Source organism: Falco peregrinus, chromosome 3 (genome assembly GCF_023634155.1).
Source record: "Falco peregrinus isolate bFalPer1 chromosome 3, bFalPer1.pri, whole genome shotgun sequence".
Classification (NCBI taxonomy): domain Eukaryota; kingdom Metazoa; phylum Chordata; class Aves; order Falconiformes; family Falconidae; genus Falco; species Falco peregrinus.
Genome location: NC_073723.1, coordinates 44,297,987 through 44,324,932, shown reverse-complemented (window position 1 = coordinate 44,324,932; position 26,946 = coordinate 44,297,987).

The following is a 26,946-nucleotide window of genomic DNA, read 5'->3' as shown; positions in this document are numbered from 1 at the left end:
TATGAGACTACCCAAAATAAGGCTTCCTAGGAAGCTAATCTTTCACTCACATACCTAATAAGTTTTCAGATTGTTTAAAAGCCTGCAAGATGTAAGTTGTAAGAGCTTTAACAGGCATTTTTGCCAGTTGAAAAAAATACCTTTTGAGGGTGGCATACTATCTCATATAATCAAATCTTAAAAGTGTAAACTAGATGTCCAGACCTGCAATCGTTTATCATAGCAGTCCCGCTGATATAAATGAAACATTATAGTGGCAACGAGACAACAGAATGGGCTGTCCATAACCTATGAATTCTTGCCCTGAAAATACATTATTTTCCAACTTTACCCAGACATAATCCTTAATTCATCCTTGGTTTGGCAACTTCCCCCAGTGAGGAGAGTTACAGACAAAATGACAGTGCAATAAGGACACAATGGCAGTCTTATTTCTGAATTCACTGTTTTTTGTCAGTTTTTGTTACAATATTAAAATTAGTTAAATATGGGGGTAGTTTTCCTATGAAGCAGACAGGCTATTGATGCTGTGTGACATGGGTGACTGGGGGAGATTTTGCGTGTCACAATATATTTGTGCTTTGACTGTTCTACCTATGGATAGATCTGTTTTTAAAAGCTTCAGTTTATACTATGTTCCTGCAGGCCATTTCTTTGAGTTGATGAAGCAAATAATGGTTTTTTGTTTTGTTTTAACACAGCTTTTAAGGGGTTGTCAGAGAAAGGCTGATGAGGGGTTAAGAATTTCTTTTTGAAGTTGTACAGAATTACCAACTAATGAGTTGATTTCTTTGATGGGTCTTTTATAGTTGGCTGCAGCTGGACAAGAATCAACCACAAAGGGATCTTGATTTTGTTCATCGTTAATTCCAACTCAACAGATGAAGTCTGGCTATCATTCTCACCTTCACAGTTTGCCTTTGTATTATGTGAAGCTCATGTACTCAATTAACAATCTGATTAGCAAGTTCTTGCGTTCTTCAAGTAGCTTTCTTCATTACTGCCAACATATCAGGTTCTTCATGCAGGATTATAAAACTACAATGCTTTTTTGGCAATGACATAATTTATAATGCTAGTATTTGAGACACTGAAGGACACAAGCCAGCACAGGAAGTTAGCAATGAACTTCAGAAAGATATTAAGAATCACAAAGATATGGAGAGAGTTATTTCATTAGAAGCTACAGTGGAATTAACCCCTTTTTCCTCCTTTGTATAGAAGCTGGGTGTAATGAGGAGGTTTTCAGTTTTGCCACTTTTGTTCAAATTACCAAAATCTTACAGAATTAAAACAGAACAAGAAAGGTCTGGTTTAGCAAAAGGCCCAGGTGTTCTGGACTGGTGCAAGTTTAAATCCTGCTGCAGACTGGAAACTGGTATTGACAGCTGCTTCACAACAAATAGATGCCACAAACTTCTTGGTTCCTTTGCTCCAGTCTGAAGCCTGGAGCCAGTGTTCCAGGAAGTCAGACCACACGAGGACAATGCAGCAATGGTTGAACTTGACATGGTTTAGAGTTTTGCTTCAGATTTACTTGTTTTTTTAAAAAAATAAAAGTAGATACCAGAATATCAAATAACGTATGGTTGGTGATTGAAAATGATATCAGACTTGTGCCTGAAGAAGGTACGCTTGGTTTTAGTCAGATTTAACATGCATGAAAATATCCTGTTTCGTTTTATAACTGTATCTCACCCTAGACAAAAGCAGAAGCTAATACACAAAAGTTGATTACGTTTTTAAACAAGTTAACCTATTACAAACACACAAACAACAACAAAAAAAGAGACAGACAAAAGCATGGGGGTGAAATCCATTGCATTTACAACTTTATAATGATGTTAGTGTGTATTTTTTCTATATTGTATCTAGCAGGTACAAACTGAACCATTCCATTTTTTTCCCCAGTTATCTGAAGGGGAAAGTTTTGTGTCCACTTAAGCCTCTAAATATTCAGAAGCTCCTCTTTATTAGATCACTTCTATAAAACAATACAGAAGCACAAAGCTTTACCCTATTCCCTTTGTAACACCACACCATGTTCCCAAAACACATTATGAGACACCCCTGCCACCATAGTGTCTCAAAGTTTAAATTCACAAAATTTTGAATTCAGCACGGTGAAAGCAGTCTCTTCCCTCACACCGTCCTGTGGAATAGGCCATTGAGATATGACGCTAGACTGGACCCTGCATGCTTCAGAGGATGCTGTATTCCTTGGAGAAACATGAAATGACAAGTCTTTCTAGAAATATAAAGGTGAAAAGAAATCACAGTTTTTCAAGGAAACACTAGCACTTTTATTACTGCTTCTAAAGGTTTATATAATGCTTTACACTTGAATAGCACTCTACTCAGTGATCCCAAAATCCTTTTTAGTAGTGTATTTCACTTTGTGACAGCCCAACGAGATAGGCAAATAACACCATCTCCTTTAAATAAATTGGTCAGTGAGTCTGAGAAAGTTAAGCACCTAATTCAAAGCCCATTAAGGCAAATGAAAAGGCTCCCAGCAGGCTTTTGGTTAGTTGCTAATGAGACATCTCAGGTCATACAAAAAATTTGTGACAAAGAGCAGAACTCAAGTGTCCTTATTTCAATTCATGTGTCTTAGGTAGACATCGTCCCCCTTCCATATAAAAAAGATTTTTCAAAGGGCACATTTGTGCCTGTCATCCTCATAGAGGAGTGTCAAACCTGTAAGGTGATATTACGTGGATTAAAGAAATAGCTACACAGCAGAAGGTCCCAGGTGGGCACAGAGAGGGCTCGCAGTGAACAGCTATCTGAATCACGGTTCCAGGAAATTAAGGCTATATTTCAGACCAAAGTGACCCAAGTGTGTGCTGACCATTTTTGTAAGTACAGGAAATCTTCACCAACTGAAGCATGGAGAAATAAGAGGAGGAATAACAGGAGAAATAATAACCTGATGGGAGGGGGCAAAGAAGAAGTGGCCAGACACTTGTGAGAGATTTCTAGCGAGAAGGCAAGAGGTGATGAACACAAACTGAAGTGCAATAAATTCTGTTTAAACACAAGAAAAAACCTTTTTTACTGTAAGGGTGGTCAAATAGTGGCACAGGTTGCCATAGAGGCTCTGGAATCTCCATCCTTGGAGATATTCAAAACCCAGCTGGACACAGTGCTGAACAACTTGCTCTGGCTGACACTTGTGCAGGGTGGTTGGACTAGATGGCCTCAATAACTATTCTTATGCTCGAAGAATTCAGTGGTACATAAGACAGAAGCCTCCTGGCCTGCTCAGAAAAGCTTTGCAATCAGTTTACAACCACAAGTATTTATAAAGAAGGCGCTTCCTCCTCTGCTGACCTCTGAGGTCCCCATCCACCTCGTGTTGCCCCTCCAGGTCTCATACTACCACCCCTGACACTGCAGTGACTGCTGGGGAGCAGGGAGCATGCAGAGGTGCTGCAGTGCTGTAGTTTAGAGATGCTGTAGTTTACAGATCCACCATACCCACAGTGAAGAATGTATTGCTCATATCCAGCTACAGTGAAATAACTCTTTACTCAACCATTTTTCATAACATTCAAAATGGACAGCTCTTTTTGAAGTAATCATTTAAGAGGCAGGTAAGGAAATGGGGGGGGGGGGGCAGGGGGGGCAGGGGATGGGAACGTGATGCACCTCTTATATTTAATATGTAAAATACACTTTAACTGGAAATGTTTGTCTTTCTCTTTACAAATTCTGAAAGACCTGCTCTTTGATGGATTTTATCTTCCTGCATATATTACTTCTCAGGTTGCATATTTCAGAAAAACTTTCCTAGTAGCATGCATTCCTTTTACTGTTAAACTTTAAAGCCCTTTCTAAGCCCTCCCAGGGGACCTAGGCAGACTCAGACTTTCTTTTCAAAACTTGTCTAATCCTTTCTGTTTGAGTGGCACCATCAGCTCACTCCTTTGGGGTTACAAATGTCTTTCATGAAACTGGGGAGCTTCTGTAGTGGAAAAGCAGTTATTGGTCACTATAACGACTCCTGAATTTTATATCACCCTGTACATTATGAAGTATATCTGACACACATACACACATGGATTAATTTCCTACTTCTCTATTAATCTTTTGTACCAAACACAAGGGCTACTGGCTTTCTGAGATACACAACAGGGCTTGAGATACTTGACCTGATCAGAGGACAGCAACAGTAATGGCAGTTCTGGGATTTCATGCTGTGTGTCTATGCCCCTCTTGTGAAGCTTAAGTCCTTTTGTTAGATGTATCCTTATCCTTTACTTCCTGAATCAAACATTTGTTCAGTAGAAGCAGAACCTCTCTTTTTCTGCAGTATCTAATCAAAGTTTAATTTCATCAGCGTATAGCTTGACAAAAGCGGTCTTTATCTATGAATGAGCATATCCAACATAATATTGGGAAAAAAACCCACATCGATGCTGTATTTTATTTATGGAGAGACTTATGAAGATATACGTGTAAAGAATAAACTCCTCAGAAAAGAACTAACTCTCCTGGCACTGTGTCTCTTCAGCTATTAGATATATTCTTAAGCTAAGGAGAAATAACTTTACTAAGAATATAAGTAATTTATATACTTACATCTATTTAAAGTTAACTAAATCCAAACTACAAAAGCCAGCTTTTTGAAAGTCATGCCATCACCCCTCATACACATTTTAGTCACCACAATCCCATACTGAGTGCAAAAGGTAGAGTTAAGCAACACATTTCCCTGAAATGGCAATGAAGTGCAGCCAAAATAGAGATAATTATTTTAATTAATGGTAATGATTTTAACGGTTGAACATTTTAACTAATTAATTATGATTGATTGCTTGTTACTAATCAGGAATGTGATTCAAAGTTCTAATTGAAAACCTGAGAGCAATGGGCACTAAAATATGATATACTTCTGCTGAGAGAACAGACATTTATTTTTGATATGAAACACTTCGAACTAAAATTCATTTTGACATTTAAGATGGCCAGAAAATAACATACATCTCCTTCACAGGAAGCTTTTCACCCACAGACACAGGAATCTGAAAATATCCAGATAACTAACTTGAAAGAAAACGGGGTGCTCTTTTTGGTGTTGTTTAAAATCTGCTTAACACTCCTGTGCTACGTTCCCTGTCAACATGGTGTCATGCTGTCATACTTTAGTACACGGGGGAGAAGCTAACTGCACACTATTTATTCAGGAAATGAACTCACTGAAGTAGCGTTATAGATCTGAAGCTGTTCTAAGGATCTCAGCGAGGCATTTATTGATTTAAATAGCCCCACGATCTTTTCCTGTGGATAAAAATCTCTCACCATCAAGCTACTCCTGGCATCTGCAACCGTGGGCTGAGGAGCACACTGGTAGACCAGTAATTTTCCTACCAGCAAATCTCCCATTGTATCTGTACACCTGGAGGCACAGGTGGTGCTATGATGGGGTGCTGTTCTCTGGAGCCATAGGGATGCACCCTGAGGACCGGGGTCTATGGCCTGCACCCACCAGTGGCCAGGACTCTGGGGCAGCTGTAGGGTTTACCAACCACCGTCTGTCCCATCGCTGCTAACCAGAAGGATGGGCTGCTCCTGGAACAGCTGCTGGACCACTGCACATGGCAGCAGGGTATATTGAGGAAAACTAGCCCTGGTGCCAGGCTTCCCCAGCCTTGCCAGGGGTGGCTGGGCAGCTGCGGCATGGCCAAGCCATCTGTACTGCAGGCTGGGCACCACTGCAAGGGTGGTTGCAGGAGGACGGAGAGCCCTCCATCTAAATGTCTAGACTGCAAGGAGAGGAAATTAAGTGCCACAGGAGACAGTTTGGCATTGTCCTTTCATTGGGGGTAAAGGTAGGTGACCTCTAAAAGGGGCAGCCTTTTAGAGGCTGAAGAGACACAGCTTATACACTTAACCTGGCCTTATTTTCTCTTTCCCTTCTCCCAGCTTTGCATCAGACCTAGACATCCCGTGGCAGGGGGGCAAGTCCATTCAGCAAGGTGATCTAGCATTTAACTTATATTTTGGGGAAAAGGGAGACAAAAACCCCTAGAAGCAGAAGCCCATAGTCAATGACTTCGGTGGAACAGCCAAATGCTGGTACAGAGAGCGATTCTCAAGAGGCAACAGCTCCAGCAACAAGTCACATTGGGCAGTGAGCAAGAAACGTTGCAGAATGGGAAGGTCTGAAGCAGCCCCCTTTCCAGGAGAGTGGGCATCAAATGCCAGGCTGAAAGCAGATCCTCTTTCAAAAATAGAGTCAATAATCTTTCCCTGCTACTGGTGCATCCCTGCAACAGAAGTCTTAACTAAAGAAAGAAAAAAAAAATAGGAACAAGGCTGACTTAGGAAGAAAGGGGTAAAGCAAGATTTGTAGTGACACCAAAATGTTTATAGAAGAACCATGAAGCTGTTTCACAGTTTCGATAGAGGATTTTCTCCCTTGTTAGCTGTTTTTAACAAAGGAGAATCCCCAAAGTATCGTTTGGCAACTACTATAAATAAATGTTGCAAACATAATATTGCTTTCTTCTTCCAAAAAATTATTAATTTTCACAATAAATGTATGGGTTAGAGACATGTAGAGCTGCATTATGAGAATGGGACAATTTAAACACAGTCCTGATAACTGCCGGTACCAGTGACACCGCCCGGGGTAGGCATTGTTCGGTCTGAACTGGTGGTGGTTGTAGCGTGGTAAGATCCAGCCCCACACCGAGCAGGCAGTGCCACAGGACTGCATGGCAACTGCTTGCAAGCATGCAAGCAACTGGAGTAAGCACCAGGCAGACAATGGAAACGTGAGGACTCTGGCCATCTCCATTGTGTAGCTCAGCCCTGGTTCTGGGGCTCCAAGACCTTTTTTTCTGGCTCAGAGCCATAAGGATGCCTGCCTCTCAGTTTAGAAAAACCACTGTAGTGATTTACCCTGGGAGCATGATTTTAAGATTGTTTTGTAAATGAATGTTGTTTTAAACTAAACTGTTATTTTTATCATAGACCTTTAGTGTGTGTTGTGGGGATCAAAGTGGAGCAATTTGCCCAAATTTCTAGATATTTACATTCATTAGGCACCTCTATGCAGAGCCTGATAATCCTTGGGCACTTACATCTAATCCCATATACACAACCAAAAAAAAGCACATCACCAAGTGACTCATCATGATTCAGGCTTAAGCAGTCATCCCACCTGAGCTCCACCTAAATCTTCCCAAAGCGCAAATGTGGTCAGACCTATGTTTAATTATGACAGTAATTACTCCTGAGTTTAGCAGCTTGGCTGGTTTTGAAGTGGGAGCACAGTGTCCCACAGGCAGCGCAGCACTGTGGGCATGGAGCACCTGCTGCACGTGTGAGCAGCAGCTCAGGAACTGATTCATGAGTGGACCAGACATCCCTGATTTAGCCATGGCAATTCCCATTGAAGGAATGCAGGCAGAGACAGAATCACTCACCTTAATTTCCCATCATAGATGTACCAGTGACCCAAATTCAGACCTTAGAGAGAATAGATTCCATCACTGGGCACTACATGTTTACCTGCTGTGTTAAACCATTGAGTTAATCTTGGAACAAAAGAAAAAGAAGAAAAGGTAGACAGCTTTGCTGATCTGAAGAAGTCTAGAAGGGGGTCAGTCTCAAAGATAAACCTTCCACCTACCTCTCTTCACATCACAGGCAGCAAGAATTTAGCCACTCAGTCATGCAAGTAGCTTTAATGATATTAACACACTTCTTGCTTAATTATTTGCACCATGGTAGAGGTATGGTTTCCTTTCCATAGCACTCCTATCGCATCACTTCATTGGTAGACCTGAATAACAAACATTAATACATGATAGAATGCTTGTAATTTTACCTTCTGGAAAAGACAATCCAAAACAGATTCTTTCCTGGCTTTATCCCACTCTACTTCCAAGCAGCAAGCTGGGGGAAGTGCAGCTTCAGGGTTGCTAGTCCAAAAAGAGGGACTGCAGACCGAAAACTGAGAGTGCAGTGTGGAAAGGACTGTGCCCTTAGGTTTAGTATTTGTATGTTGAGCTATTTATCTGGGGGGAGGGGGGGAATCATATTTACTGATTGCAAAAATAAGGCCCAAAGCTGCAACCCTACGTGTTTTGCTCCTTTGAAGGACTGCTGTACCATATTAGCAGTCATCAGAGGAAACCATGCCTAGAAACTTCTCTGAAAAGCTGCAGCACTTCAAGAAAGATCAGAAAGAAATGTCACCAGGCAATACTCCCTCTTGCCCCTTTAGCATAATGGCTCAGGAGAGGGAGATTACAACAGGTTTTCATCATGAATATCTTGTGTTTGAGCAAGGAGCTATTTCCTGACAGCTTTGATTCCAAATTTCAACATTATGTCACTTGCTGAAGTATCAGACACATCATTAACCAGCTCTAGCAGGTTTTGTTATGATATGATGAGTCAATATCTGCCTAGAAAATTTCACCCATTTTTCTCTCACACACATTTTGAACAAGCTCTATCCTGGAAATGTCTGCCTTTCTGAACGACATTTCATCTGAATCATAAAATACCCTTTGATGCCTCAGTATTTACACAGCACTTGCACATGCTCGTGCCTTATTCTCCGACATTTCCATGGAGTAGTTCAACACAAGATTCAAGGTGCTTTCTAGATTTAGCTTTAATTGCCCTCTCTTAGGCAGCTAAACACTATCCCCCACCCTCAGTCCTGAAAAAGGGAGAGAGCTGTGATATTTCACTGGCTTCTGCTGGACAGCCCTGGGGTCAGCCCCCCCGATGCATGGCAGGTTCAGACCACTCTCACCAGGCTGCTGCTCCTGGCCACACCTTCCTCATTGCACAGTCTGTGCACTACCCCAAATTAAAGGAGGGTCACAAGTTTTGCAAAAAGTGCCATCTCATGGCGGACTTGCAGGATGATTCAGATAATCTAGCAATCGATATATATTGCTCTGTACAGTGCTTTGCAAGACTAGGACCTAGGAGAGGTGTGGTTTTTTAACTCAGATGTTTTAAGTATGAAAGGGGCTATCTGAAGTCAAGGACTACTCGTGCTAGAAAAAGATACATCAATGTAGCATTAACTCTCCCTAACCTTTGCATCCAGGGCAGGACTGCACAGATGTCTAAAACGTGGTGGAGGGAAGAGAGGAATTAGACCTTTCCCACGTTACTCTCCTGCAGGGTAAAGAAGCTAAGTCTACCTCGTTTTCCCTTTGAGCTAAAACACCATTGCTAAAGTACAAATTGGAGCATTTACTTAGATAGGAAGGTGAACAGAAAATTATTTATCATGTGGGGTCTACTAATAAGTACTTAGTAATTTCTTTGTGTTATAGAAAATCTGTTTAAATGAAGGAACAGTAAATTTGCCTTCTTTAAAAACAGCAGAGAGGCAGAACAGACAACACCCTCAACTTACTTCAGCCGAGGGAAAGAGGGGAAATGACTAAATTATAGCCAAGATTTGGAAGTTATGGTGCAACATTTGAGGAGTGCAAGCTCATTACAAAACAGCTGCTTCTGAACTGCAGCAGCACACCTGGAAAACATAGATGACTGACAACAGAGACACGCATGTGAGAAATCAGGAGCTGCTATTGTACCATGCACATCACAAAACCAAAAACAGAAGATAGTTTCCCATTCACATCTGACTGATCTCTGACCTCAAAAAAAAAACCAACCACCTCACATGGAGAGAGGAACTTAAGTCCCCTTCGACTGCCCATAGTTGTCAGAATACAGCTTCAGCCAGGCTTTCTTATAGAACTCTGCTTGATCTGGAAGCAGGAAGGCCATCCAAAACCAGGCATACTAAAATATATTTTCCACACTAGATATATGTGTTCATGTAGTGCATCTTTTCTATTTCTTTAAAACTACTGCACGAAACATTTTCATCAAAATGTGTTTGTCTATTTAAATGCTTTGGAATATGCTTCAAGCAATATATTTGGGTTTGGGAAGCTGTCAGCCCAATTTTATTTTCAGCAGGTTATGACTATTTGGAAGACTGCTTCCCCCCTTCAGAGAGGGTTTGGGGAAGGAAAGCCTGTGAGGATCTTCCTCTGGGAATCTCTTACACGACATCTCCTAGACCACCATAGCAGGGGTATGTGCAGACATAATGTCATGGGTTATGCTCAGAGAGCAGGGTCAGTCTGGACCATTAGTATTGAGCTTTAATGCTAAATACTTTTGCATAAGAACATATATATTTTTAAATGAAACTGCCTGAAATCTGAATTGATGTGAATTTAGCTTCAGGCTTTCCCTGCTATTTCCTGTGCTGTTTCTGAACAACTCAGTTACTTATAAAATGCACCCTGAAAAAAGCATTTCTTAGCTGGTAGGCTGAAATGTCAGTGCAACAAGCCAGGACTTGGGCAAATATTTTTCAAGGTGTTTACACAGGTTTTCCTGTCTCTAAATAAAACTGTTTTTCACTAGCCCTGTATCCTCTGTATTTATGAACTTGTTTGCCCTTCCTTCAAAAATACCAATCAGAAAAATAGTCAGAGGTAGTGAAGACACAAAGCTAGTTTTAAGTTGAAACATCAGCTTTACCAGTATCAGCTGCTCTCCTGAAAGCTGTTCTAAGCATCTCAGCACTTAGGGGAACAGTAAGCATGAAGTCAGAGGTACAATGAAGGCTCTAGTTCAAAAATCATTCCTGCTAGGTTACATCTACATCTGCTATGTCTGTTAATCATTAATTAATATATCTAGAAATAGTCACCTCAATTAATATTATTCACAGAGAGAAATATAATTGCATAAACTTTTTTTTTTAAGTTGTCATTCAACCTATCAAGATGTTATAGAAGAATAAAAAAATAGATCAAGATTCAAACTGGTGTCCTTTCTCTCTTTCACGGCTGCTTTGAAATGTGCTTGTTCAACACAGCAGCAGCCCACACCTCAGTTTTCTACTGAAAACTGCCATGGAAAGGAGTGTCAGACTGCAAAACCCTGGGAGGAAAGGTGGAATTGAGACAGAGAAAAATCTTCTCTGCATTCACTTGAGCATCAAATAGACACAAATTCCTCAGACAGAAACATGAAGCGTTGTTATTTCAGTGAATGACTGTCTACTGAAACAGAAAACAACAACTGCTTGTTGGTAGCCTCAACAGAAACACGGAGTATTAAGCAGGATGAAGCTGCCTTTCAGCCTTACTGGTGACTCGTCAGCGGGAAAACTGAGGCACAAGGCAGGTTTTGCTGTCAGTGCCCATGCCAGGAGAAAAAGCATTTCCAGGGCTGTTCACCTGACTCCTTCCAACACAACATTGAATATTTCCATCCCTCTTGCAGCTCCTTGCCCTTCCAGGAGTGGAAGTTGTTCCAGCTGGTACCCAAATTGTCACCGGTTAACTGAACCGGGATCCCAAAGGTGCAATGGTACAAATCCATGACTGTCAAAAGAAAGCCATTTCCATTTTGTGAAGCCTGAACTGTGAACTTATTCCAATTACTTTGGGGTTTTGTTTTGTTTTCATTGCAGAATAAAACAATATTGAGAGCCTTCTTAATTTCTGTATAATTTGGAAAATCATCTAGATCAGCCAAATCAGTGATAACTGTATTATTAACTCAGTAGGATGCCACTGGCTTAGATAACCTCCTCTAAAATATTCCTGTAAGAAGGAGAGGAAAGCAGTGCAAAGAAGGTGAGTTGGAAGGAGAGAGAACTTACTGTGAAGAATGCAGAAGTCTCTTTGGCTGTTTAATAGATAAGAATGAATGCTGCTGTTTAACTAGATCCAGCCACTGAAATATCTAATTAAAACTGATGTGCTTATTTAGTTTCCAATTCATCACAGGTGGGCCCACATTAATGTGAAAATGAAAGTAAATTACCAGCATTTGGCAATCTCACTGAATGTCATTCACATTATTAGCTCAAATCTCAGAATGCATTTTAAAATATGGTTCATAGGTAACAATGTGCCTGAGAACAAGTGAAATCTTGAATTGCTGCCTCACTATTTTACCCGCATGTGTGAATTCAAACTTTACTGGGGGGCCTGCTGATTAACACATGTGATGTTCGGTACATAAGTGCCTTTAGGCAGAACGTTCTGGGGGAGCTTCACCCACTTTCCTACCACTAATTTCACTTGGGAATGGTTGTTTATATTGGCCCCACTCCTACCTGCCCCCCTTCAGCTAGAAGCTCATAATAACTTCAAATCATTTAATTGTAAACAGATTTCAGGCTCACACTCATATCACAGAGACCCTGTGTGTTTCAGCTGCAGTGTATTCAGCTTTATAAATGCACAACAGAAAGGGACAAACAGATGTGAAAATCAAGTGCCTTCCAAAAACATTTGAATTATTTTGTAAACATATTTATAGATTTTATCTGTTACACATGTCTTGAGCTGGTTGGAAAAAGAAAACTAAAATACATTTGAGTTTGACTTAGAAAATCTAAGCATATCTTCACAAATCAGGATGCATTTAAGCTACAGGTTTTTATGAACGGATTATTTACCCAATGCTCAAAGGGGGACTGGATATTATTGTCAAGAAATACACATCCCTTCAAATCCAGTTTGCAGGATTCTACTGAACAGACCCAATTCTCCACCTCAAGTTTTGTTTTGATCAATGTAACCATCTCATAAAATGAAGTACTGTACTTAACCCACTTGCTCAGTGTGGTCTGTCAATGAACACAATGATGCCAGGCTTTGGATCAAATTTCTCAAGTTCAGACAATTATTTTCTTTTACACTTAATCACAGTATGGTCCGGAATATTTTTTGTAGCATAGAACTGTAACACATGGTTGCTATAGTGAAAAGAGTAATTTTTGTTTCAAGACTTCAAGATAATTTTTCCTCTCTGCTGCTTTCAAAAACAATGCTTTTTATTTTAAAAAAATAACTGTCAAAATATTTTTACTGGATTTTTAAAAATCTTAAAATTATTTTTCTGTTTTAATAGTGTTCCCCACTACCCTTTTGCCACTAAAAAAGGAAAACAGAATGAGAAATGAAGAAATTTTTCAAATCTTTTCTAACTGAAAAAAGCCCATGAAATACATCTGCTTTTTTTTTTTTTTTTTTTTTTTTTTTTAGTTCATATTCTGTTTCTTAAACACATTGTTGTCTCAAGAGGGGTCTTGAAATTAAAAAAAAAAAAAAAAAGAACTTTTCCCCATAAAAATTATTTAAGAGAATTTTTCAAATCTGGAGTGGCACACATATTTATTTTTATATATGTACACACACACATACACACAAAAAATGCAGACAAATATCTTCACTAATTACACGTGAACTGCAGCCTGTGGTTTTTACTGGAGAAAGCTGTTCTTCCCTTGGCCAAACAGATATGCCAAGGCACTGAAGCCCCATGCAAGCACCATTTTAAACGTAGTCTCCCATTATCAACCACAACAAAACATTCCAAAAAACAGTATTGAAAAGCCAAGCAGGGTACCAAATATCATCTTTAGAAGAGAGGGAAAGTGAAGAAAGGGTGGAAGATGAGCAAGAGCACCCAAAAGGAGAGAAAGGGGAGGGGAGAGAAGGAAAAGGGCTAAGGATAAAAATAGTGTGCCAAAGAGAAATCAAGATAGGCAGAAATCTAGTTTAAGGAAAGAAAGAGAAAAAAAAATCAAACAAGGGTGCTAAATCACCTAAATAGTCTGAAAAAACCACAACAGCTACATGACATTAAAAGCAAAGAAAAGGAGGAAAGACACAGTGCAAGCAGGTTGCTTGTCATGGGGATGTGGTCGACCACCCCATCATATTCAGACAACCTAAAACTGATCACAAGGTGAGGGGCTGCCCACCGAGCCTCTCAGAGCATGGGGGTGAGAACATCCTCCAGCCCCAGTGGGAAGCGTGGGCAGGGTGCTGCCAGCCCTTTGGCAGGGTGAGGAGCAGCTGGAGATCACGTTTTCTGCCTCCACCCCATGGCAGAGTGTCCTTTTGAAGACTCATTTGCAGTACCTGTAGGGAGAGGAGGTGTAAGGCTGAGAAATTGGTAGGAAATAATAGGAAAGAAGTGCTGCAGTTTGATGAGGGTAATAACCTTTCTAACTGGTGTCCTATCACATTAGGTTCCCCATGAAATTATTTAAAACAGCAGGGAATCAAACATCCCCACATTATTAACCTCTAGCTTGTGCTTATTGAAGAAAATCAGGCAGATATTTTATGGGTCCTGCGCAGCCAGTGAACCCAGCTGGCTTCCCAGGCGATGCCACACAGTGCGGTGGGATCCATGGGACTGGGCCCCCCTGCTGATGAAGGACAACCCTCCCGCTGTGCCCCAGCTCCAGCGGGCTGGGCACCGTCCCCAGGCTGCCCAGTGGCTGCTGCCACTCTCCGCTCCCTCTCCTTTTCTGCCCAGCTGCCCAGGGCTCAAGGCTTCCCCATCCGCCCTGGGAAGGCCGCTACGTGCAATTGAGAGAGGATGGTGCGTACGTCTCGCATCGCAACACAGCGCCTGGGTAACACCAGAACTGGCTCTGAGCCCCCGGCACTAAGGTGGCTGCTGCACTGCTAACACAGCTTTTGATAAAGTATTTGAGTATTTTTATAGGGTTTTTATAGGAAATCCAGTCTAGATTTGCTAAACATTGCAGAAGAAATATTTTTAAAGCCAAATGAAGACCTTTTTGTGAAAAAAAGCAAAAGCTTCTATCCAGAAATTGGCCAAGCTGGGAAACATAAGCATTGCATCATCTTTCTTATATCACTTGCACATTTTCTAATGTACAACAAAACATCATACAGAAGAAAAACAAGTAGCCACATTCAAAAGCAGTTATTAGATAAGTTCATGAATTTACATCAGCTAAAGATAAGAACAGAATTTTCTGAATGATCTGCTCTTCCTACCTATTCACAGGTTGTGTTGGGAAACAATTTAGCACATATTTTAACTGTGATCATCCCTCAGAGTTGTTTGGCTAGGGATCCACTGCGATATTTTGGTTTAAACATTCTATTTTACCTAAATTCTTCATGGGGAATATAGTTTTTTTGTTGTCAACAAGTATCTGCTTTACTCCCAGCAAAACCTGTACAAATGTCTATTTTTCAAATGCCTATGCTTACTGAGTAAACCCGTACTCTCATAAAATACTAAGGAATTTAGGACAACACAAAGTCATTTTAATGCTATTTTGAAATATTTAAACCTTTGGAGGGCAGGTTCAGATTTTTAAGGGTTTATTTTTGACGTATGTGAAGATATACATACATAAATTATTGGTACCACTGAATTACAGTGCTGGAAATACAGCGAAGGACCTTGGCGGCACCACAGGCAACAGCTGCTTGTGAAGAGCCTGCCTTCCCAAACACCCAGAGGAAGGCGGGGAGTGCTGAAGTGTTGGCTGAATACTCAAGAACATTGCAAAGAATAAACCTCACCAAAAAACAAAATGTGAGGAACTAATTTCTGTTTCCAATGCCCCTTGGGCAACACTGCAAGAAGGACCTGGCTGTACATTTTACACCTCTGCTATGTGCTCATACATAGATGCTTCTTTAAAAAAACAAACAAAAAAGCCTTATTACTTTCTCAGTGTCTCTGAATAACATTGGCATCTCATAGAAAAGAAGTAATTCCTGCGTACAGCACCACATAATCACCTAGCTGCATGGTAGGAGGCTTTTGCCATCTTCTGAAGTATCACTTATTAGCCCTGGTGGGACTGCAACTGGCAAAACAACAGGATGATTCAGTACGATCAACCGGCTGGTTCAAAGGAGCTGGGGAGAGATGAGCAGGCATCTTCTGGTAGCAAATGCAGTTCAGCATTTGAATGAGAAGGGCAGGAGAGTTTTACGGTGTCGTCGGGTCATTTCTGAGAGATGCATTATTGACAGTCCACGCCATCTTCATGCAAAGACGTGCCTATCAAGAGCAAGAACCACCGCTGCGTCTGGGGCTGTGCGCACACACAGTAATAAAGACGGATTCCTCCACTGAGAGTTTACAGGCTAGGTTTATGACCAGACGACATACAGATGTAATACACAAACGCAGAGGAAGAGAGGAAAGGAGATAACAGTAAAATGAGCATGCATTTTTCATAATGGGCAGTAATTTCATGGCTTAATTTAATCAATGGTCTAACTAAGTGCAGTACCTTGCTTGTCTCCTGTACTTTATAAGTTTTAAGGCCTCATTAACATAGGATGTGTGTGGAATATTTTACAGAGACTTATTCCATTTTAAGTAGTGGCCCCAACAAAAAGTAAATATTTACCAACCAACATTACAAAAGGCAGGTGAGATGTTGTGCAATAATTTACATAAGAATGGTGAAGGGCTGCTGGATTTTGGACTCTGCTATGTGGGAAGTGCAAGCCAAGGCTTTTAAGGGCATTCACAGCATTGTATTGTCTGAATCCTGCTTACCACTGTGTTACATTTGGAAAGGGCTCTGGAATCCACTAGCAAAAGAAGAGGTTTCAGCACCGAAATTATTAGGTGTTGCCATAATAAAATCATTTCCATGGAGAAGAGGAAAGAGCTACACCAGTTTAGATGGCGAAGGTAAGCTCTGGTCCTGAGGACAGAGTCTGAGCTGGGGGAGCGGGGAATAGGGCTCAGAGTGTGTCACTGGTGTCCCTAGAAAAACAGGTTGTGTATGACTTGTTAATAAGGTATTGACATGAATATATGTAGAAGGTGAGGGGCAATGGTCTTTTACCTTTGTCTGCTGTCACTATTCCTGTTTTTGCCTTCCACGTAAAGATTACCTCCCGTCATCAGATGATGTAGTCTCAGGAAACCTGCACAGGTTTGGCCAAGAAACTGCCTATTGGTATATATGACCACATACCTTTAATTTCACTTCAGAGGATCACATCATGCAGGAGGCAATTTTTAGTAGCTATCCTGATAGGCCCATAAGACCCTTAAATATCAGAGGAGGAAAAATCATCCTCCTACCTGTATAGAGACCAAAATACACGGTGGTGCTGCCAGAATCAATTTGGGTATAACTCAAATTAATCTTGCAGGTTTGAGTTTTAAAGAAATTGAAGCAAATTCAAATCTAGTGCCAGCTGAACAAGGTAGCAGAGTTAAAGGAGAAACTAATTTGGCCCAATTATTTTAATGCGAATTTACCACTCTTGAAAGACACTGTATTAATGCCCTTTATTTATCCAAAGGGGTACAACGTGAGTGTCAGTGGTGTTCCTCAACAACACAATTTAGTCTATTTCTGGGGAGAGGCTCCAGGGAAAAGGTTTGCATCCTGTTTTTCATGGCCATTGGCATCTCTGGGCTTCCTGGACTTGCCAGCAGAGCTATCGTAATTTGTATCAGCATTTCTCTCACACTGGGGACTTAGGCTTATAGAAATGAAATGAGATTGACTGTTTTGTAAGAGGTGCTGAGACATGGCTAGATGATAAAGACTTTCACTTGCAAGAGCTCACAAGATCTTAGAGCTAAACTAAATCACAAGCACATTGGAGGCACATTTCTCCGTAGGCTCCCGCCTTCAGCTGCATGCATGACTCTACCCTCTTCACCTTCCATTAGTGAGAGCCACAATATAGTGGTAAATTTCTGAAGGATATCCTAAACTTCTAGAAGCTTCACAGTTTGAACCAGGGCTACCCTTCAATAAGACTGGCTGGTCTTTCAACTGTTTAATAATGGCTGGTCCTTTAACAACGTGAACAATGAAGTTTTAATAGGTACCACTGTACAGCAGAAATTTCATCTCTGATTACATTCCATCAGTCTTCAGCACAACTTTTGTAGAAACCCATTGATTTCATTAGAGTTATTTTTTAGGAGATATCTCTTTAAGGGAATGTGCAAGAGTAATTAACATACACTTTGTCACAGACAAGTCTATACAGTTGACACTGCGTGTGCTTGATGTTTACACCCATGATATAGTGCAACAGAAAAATGTACATGTGTTTGGCTTAGTGCTAATGCAACCAAGATCAGGCAGACAAATCAAAAGCTAGAAGCAGTAAGCCAAACACCCTGGCCTGATGTTTGCATATGAAGTCTGGCAAATTTTTTTGCACTTCAGGCAGAGGGGGAAAAACTTCCCTGTGCCAGGTGAGACTTCCAGCCACTCAGCTTTTGACCATGGGGAAAGATTCTCCTTCACTTAAAGCTCAAACCTTTTGTTTGGATGGGAAGTTCTGGTTTAAACCATTTTACTCAGCATTCAGCTCCAGCAGTGATGAGATTCCTCCAATTAAAAGCTGAAACAAGCCATTTTTCTTTATATTTTCAAAGTTTCAGAAAGAGCAAAAAGACTAAAGAAACACAGAAGTGTTCGTCTTCCACTAACTTTTGTGATGTTCATCATAGCTATCCAGAGGATTAAGTATCTTGTAAATTTTAAAAATTCCTACAAATTGAAAACATGAGTTAGGATATAACCCTTCATGCTTATTATGAAAATAAAGTACTCAGTCTGAGATTATTACAACTTTGGCAGAGAATTCCAGACCCTAGAACTTCTAGAGAATCCTATATAGCCTAAGTCTGTGCTCTCACTCCAGTTATATACCACTGCCTTCACAGAGCAGATCCACAAGTATCTAAACTGGTATTTTGGCCCTATTCAGCATCCATGGTGTCCCGACACTGATGAGCTGCAATTATTATTACACAGCTTTAATAATACTCACTGGCTAGTTCAATAGGCTTAAGACCACACTGTTTAGCTATAGAATTTTAACTAATTTTTGATCAAACTTTAAATTTCACGCCCTCCTTTTCAAACAGAAGGATGTTTTGTATGATTATGTACCTGGTGGGGTAGACATAGCAGAATGGCACACATGCAATGTTTGGCTTTCTTCAGCTACACATTTCCTCCTCCTTTTAGCATTAATCATTCACCACTGTAGAGTTAAGCCCAGCATAACGTATTTTCAATTAACACAAACAAAAATGCATCATCGATAGCATCATCATTAACAATCTGCAATTACTGCCTAGTTACAGCGCTTGTTCTAGCTTTGGGGTAGCATGCATCCCCACACTGATGACGGTGATGATTACAATAGCAAAGGTCAGGCTTGCAGCCTCTCCAAAGCCAGTCATCCAGACGATTACCATCATTGACAGTTTTTGCCAGAAGCACGCTTATTGAAAGCAATGTGAATGCCACAAGGACTGTGTATAAAAATAGAGGAAAATTGTCTGCAGTCTTCCCTCATCTCCTGGTTGCCAATTGTAATTAGATCTTCAGGCTGCTTTGTAATCAGCCATCAATTCCACAGTATAAAGACCTCTGCAGCAGAATATGCACTCTATGTCTTTATCAACAGAGTCCTCCAGTCATTCAAATGGCTTACATCGTAAATATCTTTTCCATATAACTTATGACATCCAGAAAAAAGGAAAATGAGTATACTAGAGCTTCTAGCAGAAACTGGAAAAGAATATTGATTGCAATTACTGTGCAACTTCCCGATGCAACCTTATACTAGCAGAGGTACTGAAACATTGTCAAAAAAAATCTTCATTTATACATATAAAGTTCCACCTCCTTTTACATTTTACAGTACATAGGATTATTTCCCCTCATACAACATGCTTAATCTTCTGAGTATCATTGATTTAATTTTCTTAATATCTGTGTTTCTGTGTTTTGAGGAGCCCAGACTCAATTTGGTTCCACTGGTATAAGCAAAAATATACAAATGACCTCTAAGATCGTATTTACCTTACATGTTAAACAATGTTTCTGCATTATTTTCTCTCAGACAATAAAGGTTTCTCATATCTATTTCACTGTTGTTTCAGTAATTTGCATTATAGTTGTATTGATTTCTAAATAGATACGCTCAGAATCCATTTTCACTATATTTAGTTGTCACACACACACAGAAGAGTGTTCACCCGATTGAGCTAAAATCTATCCTTTTTGTATTCATTACCCTTAAAGGAATCTATGTCAACAGAGTGTCTCATTTACACCAGTTCTTGGGTTTCATCATAAAGAATATTGAATAAACACTTAAAGTATTGAAAATTTGCTCAGATAAAGTCCCTCTCAGTCACTCATCTTGTAAAATGTATTTAATATGGCAGAAATCTCTCTCAGCTATTTCTGTTTTACTAAACAATGCCAGAAATTACAGTAAGCCATTACTCTTCTGTCTCTGAAAGTACTGCTCCACACGTCTCTTTGGAGGAACTTCATGTGAGAGGTGCAAGAGCAATCACTATTGCAACTTACAAAGTTGTAGACAACAAGCCCAATCTTCCAAGGTGAGTTTCAACTGCTCTATAGCTAAAGAGGATTTTCACCAGTAGAAGGCTTCAGGGTGCAGAGGAAAATTGCGTCAGGTGGACCTGGTTGTTGGAGCTATCTTTTCTGATACCCATCTACGTGGGTAAAGTCAGAGGATCTCCATAGTAAGGACAATCCTGGTCAGCCTAGACATAAAGCCCACTACAATTTTGAAAGCTGTTTCTTTCCTAAATAGGAGTAATAATTTCTGAGTTGTAGAAATTCCATCCTTACTTAAAAAAGCATTGTCAAGAAAGCACCAGCGCTATATTCCCTTGATTTCACCCAGTCTCCCCAGATGAAGATATCCCAAGTGAAGAGATGAGGGCAGAAGTTAAAAATAAGACATTTAAATAATGTTTCATGAACCTTGGAAAATGTCATGCTGAGCTCCTCAGGTGGAAATTCAGTTTCTGTGCATTCCAATCTTCTTTCAATATGCCCATCTGACTCTCCAGATTCATTAACTGAGCAGCCACATTTTCTAGCAGGTTTCCTACAGTGATTGAAGTTTGCAACACATCTATTTCTGCATATAGCAATTCCAACACTTCTCAAAATGATCCCTTGAAGTCCAGACTTGTGGCAGATTGTCTTTCCAGCAGGACAGCACAAGATGGGCTCTGGTATGCGTCTTGAGATGTAGTGGTAATGCACATTGAAATAAATTAACTATTTATACAGTGCATTTCATCTCAGAATTATATGAGCTAACTACCTCACAAACCATGCATAAAAGTATCAGCCTCCAGAGTCAGACAAGGGAATTTATGCCTGATAAAGATATTTAGGTCAGGATCTAAGGTACTGAAAACACACCAGGAAACCTGATGAATTTGGGTGGTTCTGCTTGTAACAATGATGCTATTCAGGTGACTAAATGTTGTGTAAACAAGTTTCCAGGATCAGAAATGAATGGTTCAATTTAGGCAGTGAAATGCCTAAAATACACACCAGCCAGAATGGCCTTTACACCACACTAGAATGTCCTGGTTTTGTTTGTTAAGAACCAACAGTTCTAAACAACGTGCATTTCAATGGTCACAGAATTAGTTAGAAAAAGAAAAGTTCTCAAAGTTCTCCTAACTCATTTCATTCCCTCTATCAGTCTTACTGTCTGCTATGACAATATAACTAGAAATTGTATAGCACCACGTCAAGTGAAAATATTCTAATGATTTTGTTATATTGTGACAACTACAAGCCCCACTTAGTGGCTAACGGACATAATTTTGTTTGGGTTCTCCACCTCCCTACTCTCACGCTTACCAGCTAACCTTAGGTTGTGATCAGACTTGTTACCTGTGTGACTCCAGCCAGCTGAACCCAAGTGGCCTTCAGAGAATTTGAATTTCTTTTTAGTTCTTGTGTTTCTGATATAAAAAGACCAAAGCAAAGCAGGCTATGATACAGACTTAATGCTGAGCAGCACAAGTGATGCCAGGAGTTGTGCTCTCACAGAACTTCTTCTAAAGTGACCATCCAGTTCCACTTCTTCCTTGTCTCTTTTTGTCAGGTTTAATCATAAAGTCATACAATCATAGAATACTTCAGGTTGGAAAAGACCTTTAAGATCATTGAGTTCAACTGTTAGCTGTGCACTGCCAAGTCCACCACTAAGCCATGTTCCTAAGTGCCACATCTACACGTCTTTTAAATACTTCCAGGAACTCCAGGTGACTCAACCACTTCCCTGGGCAGCCTGTTCCAATGCTTGACAACCCTTTCAGTGAAAAAATTTCTCCAAATATCCAATCTAAACCTCCCCGGGAACAGCTTGAGGCCATTTGCTCTTGTCCTATCACTTGTTACTTAGGAAAAGAGACGGACACCCACCCTGCTACAACTCCATTTCTAGCTGTAGAGAGTGGTAAGGTCCCCCCTGAACCTTCTTTCTCCAGACTAAACCACCCCAGTTCCCTCAGCTGCTCCTCATAAGCCTTGTGCTCCAGCCCCTCCACCAGCTTCGCTGCCCGTCTCTGGACACGCTCCAGCCCCTCAATGTCCCTCCTGCAGAGAGGGGCCCAAACCTGAACACGGCATTCGAGGGGCGGCCTCACCAGTGCCCAGTGCAGGGGGACGGTCACTGCCCTGGTCCTGCTGGCCACACGGTTTCTGACACAAGCCAGGGGGCTGTTGGCCTTCCTGGCCACCTGGGCACACTGCTGGCTCACGTTCAGCCGGCTGTCGACCAGCACCCCCAGGTCCTTTTCCTCTGGGCAGCTTCCCAGCCGCTCTGCCCCAGCCTGTAGCGCTGCGTGGGGTTGGTGTGACCCAGGTGCAGGACCCGGCACTGAGCCTTGTTGAACCTCACACACTCGGCCTCGGCCCATCAGTCCAGCCTGTCCAGATCCCTCTGCAGAGTCTCCTGCCCTCAAGCAGATCAACTCTCCCACCCAGCTTGGTGTCACCTGCAAACTGACTGAGGGTGCACTCAAACCCTTTGATTTAATTTCATTCACCACCACTCTTTGGGCATGGCCATCCAGCCAGTTTTTTACCCAGTGTAGAGTACACCTGTCCAAGCCATGAGCAGCAAGTTCCTCCAGGAGAATGGTATCAAAGTTCCTCCAGGGAAATGGTATCAAAGGCTTTGCTGAAGTCTATGTAGACACCATCCACAGCCTTTCCCTCACCCACTAATCTTGTCATAGAGGGAGATCCAGTTAGGCAAGTTCATGAATTAAGGCTATCACCAGCGCTGCAGTCCCTAAAACTTGGTGCCAACTTTATCAACTCTTTTTTTATGGGAAATGACATTATAGCAGCAGCTTCTATATCTCTGGTAAGCTCCACATATTGTACAGACAGCTCCGAAGTTGCCTTTAGATCTGTCATATGGTGCAAACAGCTGCCAATGAGCCATGTGAACTGCTTTGACCTCCTGTATGCCATTTTCCTCTGGCTTCCCTTTGACTTTGAGCATGTGGCTTCTTTTACCCAGCTCACAGGATTGCAATGCAGAGGTTCTTTCCCATTTGAAGAGATCAGTGATTTTTTCTTGGAGAATACAAATACAAATCAATAGTTTCTCATCTTGACATAAGGGAAATGTTTATTTTTAAATGAACTCTTTTCACCCTGGAGACTAGTAGAAAGCAGCCAGAAGAGGCTCCATTAGAGCTGCACAGGGGATTTTACAACTCTGCTTCACTTATCCCCATTTCACAATGTCAAAACACGTAAAAACAAAGGATTTCATTCCACTTACAAAAGACATTTCAGTAAGTGTGCAACTTCAGAAGGAGTTTAATTACATGGTGTATTCACAGGTAACAAGGTGCTAGCATTCGTACACATAAAAGCTACCTGAGCAAGCTTTCAGAAGGATTTTTCCTCCAACACAGGGAAATTAAGGCTCGTATCTATCACATTTATTTAAGGTCAAGAACTACACGTAGAATGAGCACGCAGGACCCTGGGATGAATGAACTGGCAGCAGAATAAATGCAGAATGTGTCCCATGAACTGCCCATTCCCATTGTCCTGGACAGCATGGTGTTGGTTTTTAGATATCTATATTTAGATTCATGTTATCTATTTGATATTTGACTGATTTAGCTAGGGAGTAAAATCATCTTTATGCAACGTGCCTCAAGACCAAGCGGTCTGTTAAGCAGAAATTTCATCAGATGCCTCTGTCCTTTAAAATCCTCTTGTAGAGAAAGAGGCAGCGTGTAACCATGGGAATATAGCAGAGAGCTGTTCTGGGGAGAGTTACTGAGCCGTGGTCCCGGGTACAGCTGAAATCGGGAGCAATGGATCTCTGTGTGGGCATTTGGCGTCAGTACAAGGCAGATACCACATGCCCCAGCTCTGCCCCACCTTCTGCTGTGGGGGAAAATGCCCTAAGGTTTCACTGCCAGCGTGCTCAAGCGACATATCCTCAGCTCAGGGCATTACTGAGGATGATATTGTAGTGAATGCAGCTCTGGAACCTGAATTTTGCTACAGTAACCTGCACGGCTTGCCAAAATCCAGCAAGTCTTATGCAGGCCTGAGCTGTGTAAGACCAAAGGCAAAATTTGTTTTCTTGTGTTTAGACTTAACAAAGTTACATTTCATTTCACATTCCTTATTTGTACAGCAAAGCAGCAGATTGATATTTCAAAACCTTTTCCAAATGTTTATTTTAAGCAGTGATACAGGAACTCTGTATTTTTACATATGGTTGGTGATGCTGTTTGCAAGTTACCAGTCTTTTAATCAAAAGACTTTTAATCAAAGATTTTAAAAGGTTTATGTATCTTTGAAAGTTTCATACATATTTAAATGCAGCTTGATGAGCAACAAAGTTTTAATCAAACAGGTGTCCAGGGATGGAGGCACATCTCCCTGAGATAGCTTGGGGCTACCCCTGGGTAGCAAGTCGTGGAGTGTCTGAGAAGTACAGGTAGGTGAGAGTAGGTGTGCTGACAACACACCTCCTTTAATGCCATGTCTGTAAAGAATAAAAAAACAACGAAACAGAAAGCAAGAACAGGTTTTGTTGATTATAAAGGTTGTAAAGATAATTCTACAGATACAGTTTATTATATATTACACATATTACATAAATTATATAAAGATTGTATATCCTTAATATTACATAATTCTTTTGTACTCTGTTATAGAAATCTTTCTACATACACGTTCCCTGATTCTTTGTTTTGCTATTGCTACCTTCTGGTGATTGTATTTGGTTATATTACCTCATTTGAGATAACTATTTATACCTCTGCTGTTAGAAACAACAGAGAACGATGCAAACAATGCAGGGAAATAATCTAAGCATGGGGGTCTAAGAAACAGCATCCTTATTCATGTTGTTACTGCTCTTCATTTTGGGGCACATATAGAACGTACATGCAGTAGATAGTCTTAGATACTTTATTCTTATTAACTAAACATCATAGATTTACATGCATACACATTACACAGCTAGAGAGACAGGAACAGGTACTAAATATTCACAGACAGATAGGAATATTTAATTATTTAAGCGGCTTTGAAGCTTTGGAATCAATGTATACATATACACACACATACCCATTCATACATGCTTTAAAGTACAAGGTGGTATTAAGATTATATATCGTACAACCCCAAGTAATGTTCACAAGGATTATTTTCTAAGTGACAGTTAAAAATAAGCGTATGTCTGTTGTATTCAAAAAACAGAATTTAGACTCTTTAACTGGTTAAAATATAAATACACCAAAAATAAAGATGAGCAACAGATTTAACACCGAAAGAATTTGAGAAAACTTCACAAAATTAAAACATATAAAAGTAGATCTAATTATTTAAAAGTTTCTCAATGTATATAAAAATCTGAACTATTAATAAATATATCTGATAAATAATGATGATAGTCTCCATATTTCTTTGTTTAATTCTCAGTTTTCTTGCAAGATCTTCTTGAAGTTTGGTTGTAATGGATCATTACGTCCATAATGTGCTCAATGTTGGAGTGAATTTTGAACAGTTTTTAGGCTGCATACTGTTTTCTTCCAGATAATTTACTGGATTAAAATTAGCAGTGTGAAAAGCTGTAGAGAAATCTAAATGCCTGCCAAATCAAAGAAATAATCACATTTTTATGAATATTTAATATCATAGTCATGGCAAATAAGGCAAGTAATTAGTACTTACCATAAATTTGCAAAGTATTATTTTATGTAAATGTTACATTCTACTAGTTTGATATGAATTATTCATTGTATTACCAGACGCTGACACAAACCAGCAAACACTGAAATCTATGTGTTATTAGTTTACTTACCTTTAATGATATTGTTTAGAGAGTATTTTTGTGAGATTACTATTTTTTTCCCAAATGGGATGGAAACAAGAAGAAAGTCATTTAAAGTCACCTACTGCACATTCCAAAATTGGAGAAACTCAAGATGCAAATATACAAAATGCAAGTTCTTTCATGTGTACAGATGAAGAGCTCTCAGCTATGCCTCCGATTGCAAAGACCGCACAGGCAATTACTATTAATGAAGTATGGTAAAAGCTGTTTATAAAAATAATGGATGTGGGAGAAAAAATGAACAACATCTTTAAAGACAACTCCCATAACCCCTCACAGTCAAAAGGCAGAGTCCTTGGGTCAGGGAATGAAATGATTAAATGAGAATCTAGACTTGACCATGACAGACAATATCCAAATAGCACTTCAGGACAAAATGGCTCCTGTAGCTTATCCATGGATGTTGGGTTGCCACCTGTCTTTCAAGGCTTGACTACTAATATTTATTGATTCTTACAAAAAAATCAGTTCCTTTTTCTGATTTGTAATTGGCATCTACCGATGACTGAAAACATTAATTCTTATCACACTTTCATTGCTACAATATATTAAATGGCCAAAGTCACTTTCAACACTTACCCTACCTTAAATGTAACCTCATTCTCCTTTTGGTATCAGTAAGATCTTTCACCTCATTGTAACTGGCAAACTTTCAGGTTTTCCAATATTCCTCATTCAGAGGCACGATTATAGAGAGTGACTCAACACTAATTCCTAGAAAACACGCCTCTGCAATACCTTATGATGTGAAAAATAACCATTTACTTTCCTCACCTCCCTTTCACCTACCAAACTATTTTTATCAAATATTTCATGAGCAGCATCTGACTTTTTGATCATATAAAATGAACCTTCTCTAAACAGTAAATCTTTGCCTTAACAAATTACATCCACTGCTTTA